The 15,676-nt window shown below is 37.3% G+C and overlaps 1 pseudogene; it reads right to left on the bottom strand.

The window, feature by feature from the left end:
• Positions 1 to 12,895: 12,895 nt before the first annotated feature.
• LOC149000206 (cytochrome P450 89A2 pseudogene) lies at positions 12,896 to 15,029 on the bottom strand (annotated as a pseudogene).
• Positions 15,030 to 15,676: the final 647 nt, after the last annotated feature.

Raw genomic sequence — 15,676 nt, 5'->3', positions numbered from 1 at the left:
CAAACAAGACGGAAAAATAGAAAGTATTGATTACGTGTTGTTTTATACCAGAAATTCATTATTTAAACATTAAAATCGAAAATCACTTTTTTTAATTTTTTGGTGGTAGTTAAGTCGGTTCAACCCAAAACTCGCCCGGGTTTTCCTCTCTCGAACAGTCGCAAAGCTTAACCTTATTGACGCAATTACCCTCTTATAAAACAATACTTATTGTGAATGTCAAAGGGTATTATAGTCAAAACACGAAACAGTTCCACCAAAGGTTGTCTTGTTCACGTCCATGTCCAGGTCTCTCAGAAACTCTGACACGTCAGAGTTAGAAAGGTGAGAAAGTGTTATTATGTGTGATGGTGTTACCTTCTCACCTAACTATCAACGAAGTTGGATTGATTTAAAGCCACACGATGGTGATTTCAGTTAATGAAATGTACGATCGGAATCGAATCATGTGTAAAGTTCGACACGTGGAGCAATGACAGTGTACTACCAGAAAAATGGCGTTTCATTGTGTGCGATGGACCAGAAACCAACGCAAAGTAGGTGACAGTTGTTGCAGGTTTCACGCCTCTTCACTTAAACTAAACCGGGTTCTGGAACCGGTTTAACGGGTGGGTCGGTTTTTTCTGTTCTTTTTTTTTTTTTATTTAATTTTGTTTTTCTGTCTGGTTCTGTAGTTTTACGCGGTAGTTGGGCTAATCATTAGTTTTCTTGGTCAGCGACGAGGGAAGAAGTCCTTCCTTGCTGCTATGTTGGGTCGGGTCAAGAAAGGTGTCAAATTGTTTGTCCACGTTTAGAATTATTATTGGTCCACGTGTACACGTTGGACCGAGTCGCCAACCAGGAACTCGGCTGGGTTAGGTTTTTCGGTTTTTAAACTCGTTTTTATCTTCTCTACAGTAAAACTGAATCTTTTTCCCTATTTCTTTGCATGAAAAGACAAATTTTGACTTTTTATTTTATTTCCAAGGACAACATTGGGAGATGGTGTGGTCTACGAAAGCTGTCTATCATCTTCCACTTAGCCAAAGATGGGAGTTGGGACCACCATATCTGATCACACGTCGCATAATTTGACCGTATAGTGTGTACGCTGTACCACAGCAGACATTCTTTATTTTCTCAAATTAGTTATTTTAAAGTAAAGCCGAAGTATTACTATTTTGATATAGGAATTTGGGTTTGGCTCCTCTCCTTGGGTATCTCCCAAAGAGTGCCCACTGAGCGATGAAAAGTTGACACACATGTAAATATTGATCTAAGGGATAAGGTAAAACACCCCATTAGACTTTACTTGAAATCCAATTCTGTGAAAATCTTCTTCACACGGTGGAGAGATAGTGGACTGTAAGGATATTTCTATCCAAGATCGCATAGATCGATTAAAAACACCTTAGTATAATAATAGTAAAAGATGATGACGAAGATACTTTATTTAAGATCCATTGAAGACGAAATGCAGCGGAATCTTTTCTTTAGTCTCCCACTAGGAACGAACTTGATGTGATAATGATTAGGATTTAAAGGAGGGACCTAGCAATCCTTTATATAGGCAAACCCGTTAGATCGTCCATCAAGATCTAACGGTTCCTATTAGTCCACACTAGCCAGTCCTATATAAGAATTTTAGTAACCATATATTATCCATATCAAACCAATAAAAAAATCAAATCAAAGTGTAACAGAATCAATAAAGCCCATCTTATGTGAAATATTTAATTAATATTCTAACATGAAGAGCTCCTAAAGTTTATATGATCTACAAAAAACTCAAGACTATAAGAAAATGAGATTCCCATCAATGAAAGGCGTTCACGAAGGCCATGAAAGAAACAACCCCTTGCTTCCAAGACGAGTACTTGACAGGTTTTGTTGAGCGTTTTGGGAAGACGAGAATGGTGGAGAAACTCCCTAACAAAAAAAAAAAAAAAAAGTGAGGATATATAAATACTTATCCACCCATTTGAGGAAAAAGGTAAAGAATGAATAATGGAAATCAAATTATAATTATTTGATTTAATAACCTCCTGATTAATTAGGTTATTAAGTAAAAATTACAAATTAGCACATGTCACATGAAATAAGCATAGTGCATTATACAATTAACAAAAATCAAAGCATGACACATCGATCTCTATTAAAATAGGTGACCAAATCTTGATGATGGTGGGAATTTGCTTCAAATCTGTTATGAGGTACCACCTATTAGTTTTAACTAACTTAGATTAATTATGTAAAGTTAGACAAGAAATGGTAGATAGAAGTCACTTTAAAGTACACCTAAAGGGTCTCCATAAAGGAGTTGGTGAACCATAAAGGTTATCAATATTCCCTAATTAAGGTGGATTAGGTAATTATTCTAGTTAATGGTTCTATTTCATGTCTCATGGGCTTGGACAACATGGTCACAATGGACAAAAACCCACATGTATTTGTACTTCTACCCTGCAACATTGAACTACTTAACCTAATGCAAGATTGAAAGAATCCATAAGTGAAAATTTTCTTCAATTATAAGATTATAGAAGGGTTTCTAGGTTTTTTTCTTTTTGGGTGTATTAGGTTAGATGTTGGATACTAATGTCATCTACCAACCTTCCTCTTTTACTCGGGCTTGGAAATGCTAACTTCACCAATGTTTTCAGCCTGACTGGTGATTCAATTCAGTCTGTAGACTATGGAGCATTACTGTTCCATGTCATCTTTGAACACTTGTACAATTATTCCTTAATAGTCTGCTCCATGTGTTATCAGGATTTTTGTATCTATCGAATGGGTTCAACTCCAGTGTTGCGCATTAACGGTCGAGATCGAAATCTCGACATCTGTTTCAGTTTTCACCACCTGCGAAATGGACAGTCGAGATTTGATCTCGACTATCGCCTACATGTGTTGCTCTGCATTCAAGTTCACTCCCTATCGAATTCCTGTATCAATCTTAAAGTCTCATTTTGTTGTAACCTTAGATTTATTTATGTATTTGTTTATTGTTAATTTTTATGAAAGTATACCCTCAGCTCTTCAAAATATTGGATTTGAACTCCAAAGGGGAGAAAGCTGGGGGACAAGTGAAAGCATAAGATGACCTTCTTTCTTTTTTTTGGGCCCCATCAAGAGAATATTCTCATGGTGGTCCACAACATGCATGCCACTCTTGTTCTATATATATATATATATATAATTGAAAGTTTTTGGGTGGATAATTCATTTGACTAAAGTGATGAATGGTGTCAACCCTTGCCTCTGCATCTCAGCATCAAACACAAATGATTAATCATGAATCATGAGTCATGATTTTAACTTAATTAATCTATTATTATTGTGATTAATATCAAGATTAGCTCCCATGATCTCAATTATTCTTTTGAATTTATGTTATTTAATTGACAAGGATAAATTTGATTCTCTTTTTAAAGCTATATTTAATTAGAATATTTTTTTCTCGAAAACTATTACTTAAAAAGATATGTCGATGTCAAAGATTGCAAGGTGCAGAGGTAGTCAATAGAGAAGGTGAGAGATACTTTTCACCATAGATTTACGAAATCGATTCACTTCTGAACATTGACAAGGTGGATTATAGGGTAATCTCCTTCTTGATTTTGTGATGAAGATGTGTGAAGATTCAGACTCGGGTTTTTGAGCCTTAATACAATGACTTTCCGTTCAAAAAACTAGGGGGTAAAGGACTATGCTCTAGAGATGCAGTTGCCGATTATAAGTATTGTGAGCAACACATGACCAGAGGCCGCCATCGTTCAAGAAAGCCTGTGGAAGGCCAAACTGGCCATTCATTTCCAAATCCGCCACGTCTAAGGTGATGCCGATGGCTTCTTCATCATTTGCTTCGGCGGTTACCAACAGTGGTGCGTCGAACAGCCTCAACATCACGCAGCACCACCAGATCAAGAACTTGCAACCATGTGTTGCAACAGCTGCTAACCATTCTATGAACTCCCACATCAACAAGTAATTAAGATACAAAATTCTGCTGTCCTCTTTATTACTGCATTTTCTTTCCTCAACTTCAATAACTGCTCTTCTTGGTGATGCAATTTTTTGTAATCGTGAGGCAGATTCATAATTACTTTACTTATAGTATAAGAGTGTGAGGGGAACACAATCCTCCAGGATTCAAACTCGAATTAGGTACCCACATAGAGATTTGTTCCAAGCATTTTGTATTTTTTTTCTTATATTTTGCACTCCAAGGACCCATAATCCCCATATTTTCTAGATCACCCAATAGAGAGACAACACTTTACTTATATTCTATTGAGGCCCATAAATGGGTCATACCTTAATGTTTAGGTCATTTATGTGATCTCCCATCTTATCACCATTGATTGGGTTGACTTCAAATTTGAAACCCCACCAAAATTGGACTGACTGGTCCCACCATGCTTGCTTTTCACCTGGAAAACAGGAAAAGAATCTCTTCTAGTACAGTTAGCTTCAAGAGACTTCAAAGACCCATTTAAGAACAACACTAGCACCTGAGAATACAGATGGAATAAGAAAGAAATCTTCAAAGAGAAGACAAAAATGGGTTACGAAAATAGAAATAGAAATATAAATAAGTTTGATAGCAAATTAAATGATGGCAACTGCTTCTTGTGACTGTTGGTTGAAAAGCATTTCAATTTGCCGCGTTTTACTTCTAAGAGTTTGAATTCTAACCACCTTTCAAACCATGAATTTAAATATCATCTACTTCGTCACTTACCTATCTTCTATTTTCTTTTCAAGACATTGATGAAAACCACATGAACTATTTAAATTCATACCGTCGGATTTTATAGAATTCGATAGTTTGAATTTAAAGGTTTCACACTGTGATTCTATGCACGTGCGAAATTAGATACTATGAATTTAAACAAACCAAATAACCTTTATTCAACGGCCGAAAGACGTACAGGAAGGATAAGAAGACCGACCATAGATGATTTGAACCTCGAATCACTTAGTCAAGTCAAAATTTTCTTCTTCTTTGATTAATTCCTTGCTCCTTCCTTTTCTTTTCCTTCTTTCAATCATGTCAAAATCACAAATGAAGGTGACTTGGTATGAGTTGATATAGTCGTTCTCTCAGTCAGTTTATTTGATCGAATCTTTTCAAGCCACCTTCAGAATCAATTGTTGTCGTTAGTCAATATCCTTCGAGGATGTTTTTCTTTTAGATGAATAAATAATTCATTAACCAAACAGAAGGGTTAGATGAAGAAGGGAGAAGAAGAGAGGAAGATAGGAAATGACGGTGATGGCGGACCTCAGGTGGCCATTGTTAGAAGGAAAAAGAGAAGAGAATCATTTTCTTTTCGATCATTATCAACCTATGTTTAGACACTTTATTTGACTTTGATTTGGTTCTTCAACACGTTTTACGCTGTAAATTATCATCATGAATATAAATGAGAATAAATCTTCACGTTTCGTGGGGTCATAGAACTCATTTTCGAGATATAAAAACAATGGCTTTAAGGGCATATCTATATCTTATAATGACTTAAAGATTCATTTCCACTCTTATCCACTTGAATAACAAATCTAAATTGATTCATTGTAATCTCACATAGAATTTTTGATTGAGATGTGTTAGATTTAGATTCAAATTCCAATTTGACATCTTTTTGCCACTAGAGCTTTAAAAGAAGAAACAAGAAAACAATAATTGTGAAATTAATTGAAGAAATTGGACCACTCTAACTTGTGAGTTGTTTGTGAGTTGTGACCACCGACTTCTTTTTAATTAGAAAGCTGACATGGTGACCACTGACCTTTAAGGCTTTGTAAAGGTACATATGTGGCTCCTACTTTTCTCAATTTCCCAAAATTGTTACAAAGATTGAGAGATCCATTAGACTTTTTAATGTTGACTTTCTTGATTTAAGTAGTTTTGTCTATATTCTTATACTTACTCTTTTTAGAACTAAAACCAAGTAAGATCTAAAGTTGACTCCAATTGGAATGAGTATCTATTGAGTTGTTACCAAAAATGGGTTGAAAATGTTAGTGAAGTCCTTAATTTGATTAATTTTAAACCTATTGTTTTGCTCCATTAAGTTGGCTAGATTCTTAACAGTGATAAGTTGATTTGGAGATCTTGTAATATAATATTCCAGTCAAGATCGTTTACCATGTCCACTTCAACTAAAGGGAGGCCCAGTCTTTGTTTCTGGCTTCTTCTTCCTCCTCTCATTACTCGGATTTTGGTAGAATCTGAAGGAATGGAAGCAAATGCTTGCCCGAAAGATGCGGAAAGTAGCCAACCTAGGTCTTCCTAAAAGTTAGAACATTATGAAAAGACAAATGCAAGATCTGACCTCGAGAGGGTCCGAATAATGATTACAAAAATCCTACCATTAATATTAAAAAAAAAAATTAGGTATTAATTTAAAATTTATATTAGTTTGTTACAAAAACAAGAACAAGTGAAAAACTACAATGACTTTTTTACCCATTATCTTATCCTTTAAGAAAATTTCCACTGGGGGACAGGGGACAAGTCCTAGTATTTCACATATGTAAAGAGAGCCTTGGAGAGCTCTGCTCATGGACAAATGGAACGTTGATTGTGAATGCAAGAGGTGTAGGAAGGATGTGGAATCTATAGACTGCCTTTAATTCAGGTGTCCCTACTCTCGAGAGATGTAGTTTGGATGCAATTTGACAATGCTTTTTGGTGGTTTGCAGTCTCGTAATCTCCAAAAGTTTCTCAAGTAGTCGAACGGTAGTGTTGTGTTTTTTTACCACAGGAAGCGTCAAACCTACAACTTCTTTATTAAGAGGTGCCCGTCATTATCGAATACCAACTGAGCAACCATTCCTTGGTTAAAAATAGATTATTCTCAAGCAAGAAGGGCCTGGACTTTTTCTTTTGTTGGGCTTATGGCTAGCAATGAGCTTTCTATTCAAGGGAGTGTGGATTGGGCTACAATTGAAGCAATGAACAGAGCATTAACAGCCCATTTGAAATTTTGCAAGTCCTGCCCAGTGAAATCCTCACCTTCTGAAGTCTTCTTCCCTGTTGGTATTGTTTGCCATCAACTCAGTGCAACATTACTGGCCAACATCAAAGCAAAGGAAAAAGAAAAAGAGAGTCTTATTTGAGTTGATAAACATTCCTTATTCTAATGAGTCCATAACTCAAAACATCATTAACTTCAAATACTAGCTAGGTATTGTTATTATTATTTCTTCCAGACCCAGACACCTTGATCATCCCCCCCATGTTGGTTCTAGTTCAGGCAATGGGGGATGTTGACCTTACAGGCTTTGGCAACCTTCCAGGTATTGGGACTTTTTAAGTACTTCACCAATGTAGGGTCCTTCAGATACTCGCAATAGCATGACTGTTGTGCCTTCAAGTTGGTGCAGCAATCCATTGATGGAGGAGTGCCTGTAACTATTGCAGGTATACAAGAAACCAGCTGCTTGGGATTGCAAGTAACTGCTGTTGAGAAACTTGCTTCTCCCAGAAGCACCAATATCATGAGCATTGCACACAGTGCAGAGTTTGAGACCTTCTTCATCATCTTCACCCAAAGCAGTGACAGAAAGAACAGAGATGGAACAGGGAAGAACAAGCAAGGAGATTGGTTGATGGGTTTCATTGGGCTAGCTCTGATTCATCCATTTATAGATCCCAGAAGCATGTCTGGTTACATGAATCCAGAGATTTCAAGGATTCATAAATGGGTGATTTATGAATTAAACATTGAACCATGATTCCATAAATATTTTTTCAGAATGAATTTACAGATTTCATTCAAAAGATTTAGGCTACCCAAACAATTAATTTTATGAACCATGACTATATAGATTTGAAATCTATAGATTTTTGAAATCTCCAGAATTAATGTGTAATGAAGAATTCTGCAATCCTGTCACAGATCTTACCCTCTTTCCTAGTTTAGTTTATTGTCTTCTCTGTAATGGGTTTGCACTGAGGGGTCTACCAATGGCTACATCGCATGATGAGTTGGCAGTTACATCTTGCTTGATTCTTATATCTTCACAGAATCACAGGCTTTAATGGTGTATCAGGATGAACAACAGAAAGGGAAAGCAGAAGATAAGAATGCTGTTAATAGAAAAATTTGATCTCCCCTGATATGCCAAAATTTGACTGGCAACATTAAGGCATAAGATAAGAGCATAGTTATGAGAAGAGTCCTACAGATGAGTCATGAGTCATGATTTTGACTAATTAATCTATTATTGTTATGATTACTATCCCAATTTAATCTCCATGATCTCAATTATTCTTTTGGATCTATTTTATTTGATCTGCAAGGATAAATTTGACTCTATCTCTTTGAAGTTATCATTTTAATTAGTAGCAAATGCTTGCCCAAAAACAAAGCTTTAATATGGAAAGCAAAAGCTAAAGCCAAAGCCAAAAAAAAGGAGCAAAAAAAGCAAAAAAAAAGAGAGGAAAGCAGCCAACCTAGGTCTTCTTATAGGTGATAACATTATGAAGGGACAACTGCAGATGGGAGCCAGGATCTAACATCGGGAGGGGCTAGTTGACGATTATAGAAATTCTACCATGAATATTTTTAGAGTTCTTTACGTGTGGGTCCTCTTAGCAAAATATAAATTAATGTTGGGTCTCTTTATTGCAATAAAATACGTCTAGAGCCCAGATCTAACATCGCCTTTTTTTTTAAAAAAAAGTTTCATAGAAATTTGTTTATTTAAGGTGGAATCTGTGGCAGCACAGTAGATGGGTGTAGGTCGAGTTGGTATTTAGTCGTTTTACGAACAAATTTAACACTTCTCAGACTGTGTTAGGGCCTGTTTGGTTACATGAATCCAGAGATTTGAAATCTCTGGATTCATGAATCTAAGAATTATACCCGTTTGGTTGTAAAAATCTCTAGATTCATGAAATCTAGAGATTCACCTTTTTACACTAAAAATGTAAATCTATAGATTTATGGGTAAGGGGTGAAATCCAGAGATTTCAAAAAAACTATACATTTGCACATTCATAAAAATCACGTTGATCAAATAGTTTTTTAGGATGAATCTACAAATTTCATTCCACAACCAAACATCTAATTTTATAAATTATAACTCCATAGATTTGAAATCTCTAGATATTTGAAATCTCCAGACTCATGTAACCAAACAGGCTCTTAGTTGCTTTGGAACCCAAACGTAATTTATTGCATTAAGGGGATCTAACTGTAATTTATTGCACTAAAGGGACCCAACATTAGTTTATGTTCTACTAAGAGGACCCATATGTAAAAAGTCTAATATTTGGAAAAAACTATCAAGATTTAATTTAAAATTCATATTAGTTTCTTATGAAAATAAGAACAAGTGAAAATGTACAAATGACAATTATTTTTTTATCCATTATCGTTATCCTTAAAATTTTCTTTCTAATGGGGGTGGGAGGGTGGCAAGTGCTGGTATTTTGCACTTGGAAAGAGGGCTGAGAAAAATAGAAGGGAAAATAGAAATTCTCAAAAAACTTTTTTTGGGGGCATGGGTCACCTGGCCTGACGTAGCTCCGCCCATATACAATTGGGAGCTAATTGTCACTACAAGAGGTGCAAATGGATGACACAAATCCAGTTTTGAATTCACATATGTATTCATTTAAGGTATTCAAATCCGTTTAATTATTAATAGGATGTTGATATAAATATACTCATTTTCAACAGATCGATTATCCGTCCGATTAAGTTACTTATTTAGATTTGTTCTCTTATTTTTATAAATCTTTTACTAGAAATATGAGAATTTTTTTTCCAAATTTTCTGCTAAAATAAATTCCAAAGTTGCTAGATTCATAAATTTCAAACCTCACCTTACAAATAAAATTGTAAAAGATGTCAACATGTAGTTAAAAACTTGTATTCAATTTGTATTATCCGAACCTGTCCGAATATAATAAGATATAGATATATGGTATTACCATTGTCCGATCCGTTTCCATCCTGTCTTGCAACCTCGTAATCCTGACTTGCCACCCTTGTGCTAAAAGCACATCCACATAAAGAGAAGTTGACATAACTACCTACAGAGCAAGCAAGAGGATGTGGCCTGTAAGTATCCAAAGAAGCAGGAATTTGAAACACTGTTCCAGTAGGATTCTTCTCATAACTACATTCTTATTTTTGCCTTAATGTTGCTAGCTAGTCAATCCCATTGCCCAAGGGATTTATTCACAAATAAGTAATATTTTGCCATAACATCAGTCTTATCTTCTGTTTTCCTATTTATCAGTTGTTCATCTTGATACACTACCATTAAAGCCTGTGAAGATATAAGAATCAAGAAAGACATAACGGCCAATTCATCATGCACCCTCTCTGTGCGATTCCGTTACAGAGAATACAATATATAGAAATACAAAAGTTGATAAATGGCTAAACTAACTAGGAAAGAGCGTAAGATCTGTGACAGGATTGCAGAATTCATCACAACACATTAATTCTGGAGATTTTTTATCTCATTTTGCCAGGCGTTTGGGATCTATAAATGGATGAATACGAGCTAGTCCAATGAAACCCATCAACCAATCTCCTTCCTTGTTCTTCTCTGTTCCATCTCTGTTCTTTCTGTCACTAATTTGGGTGAAGATGATGAAGAAGGTCTCAAACTCTGCACTGTGTGGAACGCTCATGATATTGGTGCTTCTGGGAGAAGCAAGTTTCTCAACAGCAGTTACTTGCAATCCCAAGCAGCTGGTTTCTTGTATACCTGCAATAGTTACAGGCACTCCTCCATCAATGGATTGCTGCACCAACTTGAAGGCACAACAGTCATGCTATTGCCAGTATCTGAAGGACCCTAAATTGGCGAAGTACTTAAAAAATCCCAATACCAAGAAGGTTGCCAAAGCCTGTAAGGTCACCATCCCCCGTTGCCCGAACTAGAATCAACATGGGGGGATGATCAAGGTGTCTGGGTCTGGAAGAACTAATAATACCAATATATAGCTAGTATTTTAAGTTTATGATGTTTTGAGTTATGGACTCATGGCTTTAATTTGTGAATTGTTCTAGTGGAATAAGGAAAGAGTGTCTATGAACTCAATAAGCCTTCTTTTTTTTACCATTAAATTGCTCTTCTAATTCTTATCTCCTCAGACTGTTGCTTAGACCGTCTGAAAGTCTCTAAAAATTCAAACTCGGATGATTTTCTCAGCAAGCCAAAATTCAGAACTACTGAGAAAGGTGAAACTTCTAGTATCAATACTGTGCTAGATGGTTCAGCTGAACAGAAGAAACTCCTTGTTCATGCCAAACAGATCTTGATCAATTGGGCCTGAGCAGCTAAAATTCTGATAAAAGGGTATTGATGGTTATTTGAAGAAAAAACCAGGGTATTTCAGGTCATGATTATAATCTCCAGTTTAAGTGCAGTATTAATAGTATGAAATGTGGGGAAAAATCGTCTGCTGTGCACAGCAGAGTGCACTACAAGAATACAACACGTGGAATATGCCAAATAGAAGGCCAAGATTAAAAGACAGATCATTTAATGAAGAAAAAAAAATGAAACCCATTTAGCCTATACCCGCCCATTTTTTAAAACCCAGCTCAACCACTTCTCACGTCCGACTTCCCTCACCGGATCCGCACTCCCTTTCTTCTTCAACATCGTTTCCTCATCAAATGACACCAAGATTCACCTGCAAACTGATTCACCAACATCATTTTATTCCGCATCAGAAATTGGAGATTGATTTCCCTCACCTTTGAGATAACCTTCTTCCTTCCCATTAAAATATCTCAAAAGAAAAGAAACACCCACCAAGAATGAATGAAATCAAACTTCATAGAATACTAAAAAATAATCAGAAATAAAGGCTTGGCACCATGTGGGTGTTTCCACATTTTTGAAGGGTTAATTAAAATCTCACTCTGATCAACATTTACCAAGGCGTTCGAATGCAATCCCAAGCACTGTAGAACTTTTCTCAAATCGACTCGAGAGTTACCGTTTCACCAATAATGAATTATACTTTTGCCCAAAAGCATGGAAAGTTCGTAAGAGCAGATCTTCTTGAAATGGGTATTGGAAGAGCTGCCACTCTTACTTGGTTTTGGTTCGAATGTTGCTTTAGGTTAGCTGTGGAGCTCAAACAAGAACGGAAATTGCCAGCAAAGCTCTGCACAGAAGCCATGGCCATTATGAACATTACAGATTCTACTTTCTTCAGTTCTTCTTCTCCCCTGTTCTTCAATCAAGATTCACATATTATAACTCTAATCCTCTATTCCATTCCATCGATTGGTTTTGCTTCTACCCAAAAACAACTTCCCATCGATGGGACGGGAGTGTGGATCCGGTGAAGGAAGCGATCGGAGTTGAGAAGAGCTTTAACTGGGTTTTTAGAAATAGGTGGATATAGTCTAAATGGGTTTCAAAACTGGGTTTCTTTCTACGCAAAAATCATTCTTTTAATCTTGGCCTTCTATTTGGCATATTCCACGTGTCGTATTCTTGTAGTGCACTACTGTGCACAGCAAACAATTTTTTCCTATGAGATGGAGACATTCTTCATAGAGGGGCTTCAATAACAATTTTAAAATTAACAACATTTCTAGCAGTGAATTTGGTGCCATCAATTCAATGTTCAAATGCTAAATGCTGCCCTAACATGAAAACCAGTGATGAGCATTCAAAATCTTGTACCCTGGTGGTATTGTTTGACATCAACTCAGTGCAGTATTATTGGCCAACATCAAAACAAATGAAATTCTTTTTTTTCTTTCAATATGACAGTGTCTTAGTTTTATAGATGATCATAAAGGAATTCTCTTTGGAACATTATGATTGCAACAAAAAGCTAGAATTTCGTGAGCTAATTGCCTGGTTAGCTTCCATTGCCAGACTAGAGACAGAAAAGAGTGAAAAAGCTACTGGTTTATATTTTGAAGATGTTCATCAAGTTGTTTGTTAATAAAAGATAGAAACTGTAATACCACTTTCCAATTCCTTCAAGAAATCTATAAATGCGGTTTGCAGAGAAAAGGAAATTCAGACATGGGTCAAGCATCCTGGCTGATTAATATGGAACTCAAGATTGTACAAAGATGAACAGAACACCACCTAGGCAGTTCCAGCTTAAGTTCCCCATACCATACAGAATTATAGTATCTATATCCAGCTTAAGTTCCTCATACATACCAGATAAAATATACTACTAAAGAAGTTATTATATAGAATTATAGTATCTATATAATAGAAACTAAAGAAATATTCCTCTATTTAGTTTCTTCAGAAGGATTGTAATGCTGCTTCTTTTTAGTTTCTCCTCCATTGTTTTATTATCATATATATATATATATATATATATATAGTCTTCTATTTTACCCTTGGAGAGATGTGGGCATGTAAAGGATTCTTCATAACAACTGTGAACTCCTGCTTCTCTGACAAGTCAACAGCATCACCATTCACAGCCGTCCATTTGAATTCTCTGATCAAATTTGCCACAAAATACTCCAAATGAAGTAAAGCTAACCCAAGTCCAGGGCAAATCCTCCTTCCCACCCCAAATGGCATCATCTTGATCTCCTTATTCCCTGTGATATCAAACACTTCTCCCTCTCTCAAAAATCTCTCTGGCTTGAATTCCAATGGATCATTCCAAACTTTTGGGTCCAAACCCATCGCAGCAACCATGAAATTCACTGCAGCTTTCTTGGGGATGATATGGCCATTAAACACAGTATCTTCTGTGACAGCATGTGGCAGCACGAAATGTGACGGTGGGTGTCGCCTCAGCCCTTCCAACACTACTGCTTTCAGATAAGACATCTTCTGCAGATCCTCTTCTCTTATCTCTTCTCCTGAACTTACAACTCCTTCAATTTCAGAGTAGAGCTTTTCTTGGATATCTTGGTGCTTCACCAGGTTCGCCATGATCCACTGTAATGCAGTAGCTGTTGTATCAGTGCCACCATTCAAAAACTCGGAGCAAAGAGTCATAATTTCTGTCTCCGTGAGTTTCCGTCCTTCATCTGGGATCTCAATATCGAACAGTGAATCAACGTAGGAGAAAACAAATTTCTCTGGGTCATCTTGTTTCTTCTCCTTCAGCTCCCGACGGGCTCTTATGAGAGGAAGGAGTACAGTTTCCTGTTTGTGGCGCATCTCAAATAGCTGGTGCCAACGTTTCCTGAAGATGATTTTACCCAATTTGGGGAAGAACCCAAGAACAGCGAACTTCCGCAAATTAACAATTAGGTTTCTCTGAGCATCTTCAATCTCTCTGATAACTTTTTCATCCAGTTTCTCCCCGAAGCACATGCCGACCAGCAAGTTGAACATGGCATACTGGAAGTGATCAATGGCTCGCACTGGCGCACCTGATTCACCTTGGAGCCTAAGTTGTTCAATCAATATCTGCAAAACCCATCTTCGAGAGTCGCCATAGGATTTCACTCGAGAAGGGTTGAGTATCTCGGAGATAAGATTCCGGCGAAGAAGCCTCCACAGAGGACCATAGGGAGCAGCATTGATGTTAAGTGGGTTGTCGTTGACTAAGTGGCTGGGCGAAATGGACACCGGACGATCAGCGAAGACGGCACCATTCTCGACCAGAGCTTGATGAGCGAGAGAATGGTCTGTAATGAAAATTGCAGGGTTGGAGCCGATGTGAAGGGTGATGATGGGGCCATACTTGTTGCAAAGATCGCGAATTATTGGTCCGATTTTGGCAGGAGAAGACCTGCGAATCCATTGGAAGCTGCCGATTATGGGTACTTTAATGGGTCCTGGTGGGAGAGAGAGGGTTGGTTGGTGAGAAGTTTTGGGTAAGAAGAGACGGATGAAGGATTTGAGGGCTACGCAAAGAAAGAGAGAAAAGAGGAATAGAAACCAGAGGTCCATTAGAGGACATCAAAGTTTCTTAGAGTCTCAGAGAAAGTATTTGGAAGAAGAAGCCATTAGAGTAATGGTTTTGTAGAAATATTTCCGTGACCAGTGACTTTCATGACGTTTCTTTTCCACATGACTTCAACAGCAAACGGAGTTCGATCGTGACTGTTGATCGTCTCCGTGACCGCTCTACAATCATAAATTATGTTTTTCAAAAAACTAAACCTCATCACCTAACTCTCTGGAGTAGTCCGGATCAGCTACCCGTAGAGGAGCACGACGGCTTTACCACCATAAATACAGGGAGACCCAGGGGTTGGGTGATGGGATCTTTTTTATTTTATTTTATTTTTTACCTGTGGGTCCCACTGGATTTGTGGTGGTAAAGCGTCGAGAAGTACAGAGTGCTCCCCCGACGGGATGATGATCCGAATTCACTCTGTAGGCCCTGTGTAATTTGTAGTTAATAAACGCCAAAGGGTGGTGCTCCCCGTCAGAGGAGACAATCCTAACTCTTCTATCTGCTCCTGTGACTGGTGAAGAATTGACCCAATTGGGGATTTGGGGATTGTAGCATAGCTCACGTTTTAGAGTCGGTAGACCGACACTGATTTGCCACGGGTCGCAACCGTGAGCATAACTTTTGAAACCAAGGAGCAGAAATAGGCCAAATCATCATGCATAGGATCGACAAGGGCCTTCAACTACATTTGCAACTGCATTTATCGCTTTTGGAGCAAAGCTAAAAGAACAAAGATAAGAAAGTTGAACATAGCTCCCTAGCTAGTGTCCCCTACAAGAGGAGCTAACGTGAGGGGAGGGGAGC

Source organism: Hakea prostrata, chromosome 11, assembly GCF_041222555.1.
Source record: "Hakea prostrata isolate BN-2017 chromosome 11, UWA_Hpros_2, whole genome shotgun sequence".
In the NCBI taxonomy this organism is placed as follows: Eukaryota; Viridiplantae; Streptophyta; class Magnoliopsida; order Proteales; family Proteaceae; genus Hakea; species Hakea prostrata.
Note: the sequence above shows the minus strand (reverse complement) of the source record. Positions and strands in the feature narration are given on the sequence as shown.